The 6,307-nt window shown below is 31.8% G+C and overlaps 1 pseudogene; it reads left to right on the top strand.

Moving 5' to 3' along the window:
• Positions 1–1,271: 1,271 nt before the first annotated feature.
• On the top strand, positions 1,272–3,247 carry LOC122594918 (annotated as a pseudogene).
• Positions 3,248–6,307: the final 3,060 nt, after the last annotated feature.

The raw sequence follows: 6,307 nt of genomic DNA, 5'->3' as shown, positions 1-6,307 counted from the left end.
TTCATTGAAAGTAGAATCCTCCGAAATGTATGCACTTATTGTTGTGGTTGATTTGATGGTTCTATGGACTTGTGATTGATTTGCTTATACTTGAAATGTTATGTATTGTTGAGAAACGGACATGGACACCCAAGTATATAGATGTATATGCTTGATGATTTTGATATACCATGATGGTCGGGTCGATGACATCATGAATATCGTTGCATTGATGAAACGTACATGGACATCCGGTATATAGACATATATATCTCGAGGATTCGAGATGACATATTGGTCATGATGATGACATGTGGGTATCGTTGCAGTGTTGACTTGAGAGTCATACTTATGATGTATGATATGACATTGACATGCTTACGGCATATAGCTTGATATTGACATCACTTGTGCTCATTTATTACATGCATTTACTTTTCTTTGTGTAATCTTATCGTGTTTGATATTGCGATTATCGACAATGGTTCCCCGTAAACCATTATTACGAATTCACCAACCTCGTGTTGACTTGTTAGTACATTTTTCAGGTAATTAGGTGAACCAAGGTCGTGATACATGATTGATTGTTGCTTGGACCCGGACTTGGACTGATATGGATCAAGGATTCATTTACCATCTTTTGCATTATGCTTAGGATGGTTTGTCATCTTTTGGATTGATTTGTAAATGATCGATGGCTACTTGCTCCTTATGCATTTTGTGTTTTATTTGACTTAACTTGTTGGATTCACCGAGTTCATGTTGTTCATTTAGTTTGCCTACGATAATTTCACAGTGTGCTATTTAATTTTTCAGTGACTTTTCAAGCTCTAGTTCGGGGTGTTATAACATGCGTTACCATTCAAATTCAAAACAAATATACATTTTCAAGTTATGAATATTATAGTTAATAGCGGAAAAGGCAAGAAAAGCAGACTTCTAATTCCAATTAAGGGAAGATCATTCTTTGCAAGGCGAAGGTTGTTTTCCGCGATATGATGCTAGAAGATCATTTAATATTTCAATGATCCATTAGTCAATAGTCGAGAAAGACTTGCGAGACTCTAAAATAAATGATCAGTCACCGAACATTTATTTAAGTCAAGCATAACTCACGTTTTAGATCCGTATGTTATATTTTTCAGTTGTATATTTAAAAATGTTAAATATTACTCGTATATTATTGTCCTGTATAATAAGAAGCATACGGATCATTTTCCTTCCTATATATAAATGAGTCATTACAAATGACACTAACTCATACCAAAACTAGAAGAACATCCAAATCCACCATGGAAGAGATGTTCAAAACAATTCCTGAACACACTTGTTGTTGGCCACCTAAAGCAAAATCGTATAAAAATCAAGGCTTTTGGAACTCTCAACAACACATTGAAAAAAAAATTATGGCTCAAGAAAGCTTCAAGGCCCAACCAAATAACGTGTTCATATGTAGTAGTGGCCTTAGCTTTTGCCATTGGCTAGTGGGCTAGTCGCCTTAGCTTTTGCCACTGTAACTCGAGAAAATTTTAATGAATCAACTTCTCCTTTGCTTAAAATGAGCCCTCGTGATTGTATCTCTATGATAGAGGGAAATCAACTTCAAAAAAGTGATGACAATATTCACCAACTAGTGGCCACACATCTTCCTTATTTTTCTTTGCCAAATTCAGTCAAATCTTCGGATTGTAAAATTGTCAATGTATATAGGAACAAAAAAGATGTAATAGTTTCTCATTGCAATTTCGTAAATGAAGCACTAAAAATGTCTCATGAGGAATCGCCCTTTGAAGAAGCACTCAATGAGTTTTATCAAGGCATTTCATGGTATGACCATATTGGGATCATATTTTGGGCTACTGGAAAGCAAGTATGGAAATGGCCAAATTTTTTTTTTTTTTTTTTGATGAAATATGAAGATATGAAAAGTGATCCTATAAGTAATGTGAAGAGGCTTGCGGAGTACATTGGGTATCCTATTTCGATTGAAAAGGGGAATGCGAGTGTGGTTGATGACATTAACTACAAGAATTTTGGGTTTTGGCGACGAGACTTTTCGTTGCGACAAAATTTTCATCGCCAAAAGTCCACTAAACGACAAAAAAGTAGTCAAAAGTCAAGTTTTCTTTTGGCGACGATATTGTCGTTACTAATGTCGTTGCCAAAACTATTTTGAATTTCTTTTTGAATTAAATTTATCCGAGAAAGTAACTTTTTGAAAATAATATACTGTGACGACATTATCATCGCTAATGTCGTCGCCAAATGTTTTTTATTAAGTTTCAAATTTTATTTACTTTCCGCCAAAGCTAAATTTTCCCGCCAAACATTTGGCGACGTCGTCGCCGAATGAAATTTTTATATTGTTTGTATTTGTTTGATTTTAATTTTTGGATATTTTGTATGAAAATTCATATAGTTTATATAGTATTTGTTGGGTATAATTAAATTTTTAATTGTTATTATTTTTTTGTTAATTGATTTTATAGCCTTAAATGGTTTTTTCCAATTGAAATATACATTAAAAACAATAAATAAATACACATATAAATACGGTTTGTATAAACTGTATATGCACTGTATTTTTTTTATTAAAAAATTTAGTTTTGGCGACGACATTGTCGTCACTAAAGTCGTGGCCAAAACTAATTTATTTTTATTGTTTTAAAAAAATGTTTTTTAGTTTTATTAAAAATATATATTAACAAAATAATTTGGCGACGAAAAAAGTCGTCACTAATGTCGTCGCCGAAAGTTTTTTTCTAATTTCTTTTTTATTTTCTTTTGTTGTCCGTGGAGCCCACTTACAGTCGTCACAAAAATCGTCGCCAAAAACTTTAGGTCACGAGGAATTGGCGACCAAAGTTTGTCGTCACTAATGTCGTCACATATGGCGACAACTTTTGTCGCGGCCAAAGGCCATATTTCTTGTAGTGTCCTTTTCTCTCTCTATCCTTGCTAACGAGAACTTGTGAAACGGCTACCTTGCAAGGCTAAATACTCCTGGGTGACCGATAGCGAAGTAGTTGTGGATTGTTATATTGCGTAGCCGGGCATAAAGTTGTGTAGTTTTGGCAATTTGAGCAACTTAGAAGTAATTAAACAAAAGTGGAAGTTCGAAACGAGGCCGTGTGAAGTCTCAAACCGAATTTATTTTAGGAAGGCTAAAGACGGAGACTGGGAAAACTACTTCACAGATCAGATGAAAGAAAAAATAGACCGATTGATAGATGAGAAAATGGGTGAGACTGGTTTAGTCTTGCAATGAAACTTGCAACCATCGAGGAAATGCATGCACATGCTCTTCATAAACCTATCTTTATAATGAATAAATTGCTTATTTTAGTCTATATGATTGAAATGGCATGGTTTAATTTGATGTATCTTTGTACGTTTTCATTTTATGTAACTTTTTGTGCTTTTATTTAATTTGTTTGTATATATGTATGTCCCTACCTTTCTTCTTTTCTTTCCCTTCACTTTCTATTCATAAAACAACTTAAGAATACACGTACACTAATTGTCCAAAACGATTTTTATATATTAAAATCACTAGGTATGTTTGCGAATAGACTGTATAAACTAACTCGAAAGAAGTATCACCCGCGAATAACAAACGCATAGTTGTAACAAATAAACACAAAAATTTAACAAAACTTAAAAACCACTACATACTACGTGGTACGTAAAAATCAACACATGTCCTTCACTTGGACACATGTAAGTGATGAAAATTTTTGTTTTTGAGATATGTGTTTGAATCTAGAGATCAGAGATGTGTTTCTTACTATTGAAGTTGGTGAATAAAATTGAATACATAAAGAATAAAATGTGATATATTCTTAAAAAGGTATCAAATTTTTGTTTACGGATAAATGAAACACCCGGCCTTAACTTTGATGCTCAATTCGAATCCTGCCAACTTCCAAAAGGTTTTGCTCTCTTCTCGTATAACCTTCTCTCATCACATTTGCAAAATTCAAACACTTGATCTTTTAAGAAAAAACGACAAAGAAAAAAATTCCTTAAACATTGAGCTATGTATTTATTATATCATTTTAGTTTTATTCTTTAATTTAATTTAATGCAATGATCAAGTTGTTATAAAAAATATTATAAGTTGATATGTTAGGAAGACAAACCATCTTACATAAAAAGTATGGGTTCAACCATAAAATCAGCTAAGGGAAAAATAATTCATATAGACCTAACCTTTCACTTTTTTCTTATTTTAGTCACCCATCTTTTATTTTTATTAAAATAGGGTGTAACTTTTCATTTTTTTTTACCACTATAAGCACTTACCTTTTATTTTTATTAAAATAGGAATCAACTTTTCACTTTTTTAACATTTTAGTTACCCAACTTTTATTTTTATTAAAATGATAATTAATATTTACCCATTGTCTATTCTCTTTGACATAAAATCAATACCTATTTCAATTTTAGTTTTAACCATTAGATTCATAAAAATAATATATAAAAATATAAATGATGCATAACATAAAATACATATATGATATCAAAGTAATACTCATCATAAACCATTTATTCATTAATTAAAGTTAAAAAATTATTATATAAACAACAACAATGACTTTATATACAAAGATATTTAAAAGGTTTTCGATTCCTGTAGTTACAAAGAAGTTTTAGGTTAATAATAGAAACGGTAAATAGGTATGGATGGATTTAATAAGGTTTTGATGTGTCATCTTAAGTTTTGATGACAAATTGTTTTAAGTGACATGACAAACTACTTGAAAGCCAAGATTAAGGCTGACAATTTTGACACGGAACCTGTTAACACAACACGACACGATCTGTTCTTAACAGGTTTCGTGTTTGACCTTAACAGGTTTCGTGTTTTAATAGGTCCGGACCTATTAACACCTGTTAAGATTCTTGTGTTAACGGATCCGGACCTGTTAGTATCTGTTAAGACATGTTAAGATTATACATATATATAAAATACCAAGAATTGATATTATGATTTGATATATGATTTTTATAAGGTAAGATATTTATGAACTTTTGTAATGTAAGGATTATTGTCGTTATAAAATAGTTGAGATTTGTAAGAGTTTTTGTATCCTTAAGTTTTTTTTTCAATATTAGTCAAGAATTCTATAATATACATGTTAACAGGTTCCTTGACAGGTCTTAACAGGTGCACCTGTTAATTTTCGTGTCGTGTTCGTGTTTGAAAAAAATTACACGATTACAGGTCGTGTTCGTGTTTGAGTTTAACAGATTCGTGTCTTAACATGTTCGTGTCTTAACGGGTTTCGTGTAACCTGTTTTGTCAGCCTTAGCTAAGATGAACATTTTATAGGTCACCTAATTATATGTTAGTGTTCAAGTATACTTTAATACGAGTACCATTTTTCAACAATTTTTTACAATGTGAGTAATTAATGTAAAAACTTATCCGAAGGTTACATTCCATTTTAACAAAATAAAAGTTGAGTAACTAAAGTGGTAAAAAAGTGACAAGTTGCATTCCATTCTAATAAAAATAAAAAATGGGTGACCAAAGTGGAAAAAAAAATAAAAGATTGGGTCTATACCGGTGATTTTTCCCATCAGCTAAAATTACCACGAAAGATAGTAAATCAATACTTCAAATTGAGCCCATAAACTTATCAACTCGGACACATACTCGACATGGGTTTGCAATTTGACAAATCAATGGTCGACTTCAAAATATCATTAAAATTAATATATTAGAAAATTAACTTAATTACACCGCTACTATTTCATTCATTTATCTAGCACTAGTATTTTTTTTTTTTTTTTAAGTTAGTTTTGATTCAGACGTGCTTGAGGCAATTTTAACCAACAAATCGCTAGACCTTCAACCCCCTCGTCATAAAAAATATCTTGAGATGAGAAACCCAAGACTCTAACTCGAGACCTTGAGGAAAACTCGCTACATAGTGAATTTATAAGATACTTCCAGCCAGTGTCGGCTCAACGTTTTTGGGGGCCTTAGCGGGATAAATTTTAGGGGCCTAATTAACGGCATGATAAACTAAGGTAAACATATAAAGCAAAAGAAAGGTGGTGGAGATACACGCGAAAGACTAAAAACGTTGGTACTCAAATACATAGAAGATTAAAAAGAGGAAGAGATGGAGAATTGAGAACGAGGAATAATCAACGTACCTTAATACTCAAATAACACAATAATGGTGAGCCTTGTTAGAAATTTCGAAATTCTTTAGGAGATTAATGGAACTTGGATTTTCAAGAAATGTGTAATTGATGAAACGATTCATATTCACTTATTAGTGACATAAGATTAAAGAGCGGTTGTTTTATGATA

This window comes from Erigeron canadensis, chromosome 4 (genome assembly GCF_010389155.1).
Source record: "Erigeron canadensis isolate Cc75 chromosome 4, C_canadensis_v1, whole genome shotgun sequence".
Classification (NCBI taxonomy): domain Eukaryota; kingdom Viridiplantae; phylum Streptophyta; class Magnoliopsida; order Asterales; family Asteraceae; genus Erigeron; species Erigeron canadensis.
The sequence above is the reverse complement of the archived record's forward strand: the minus strand, read 5'-3'. Positions and strand labels throughout refer to the sequence as shown.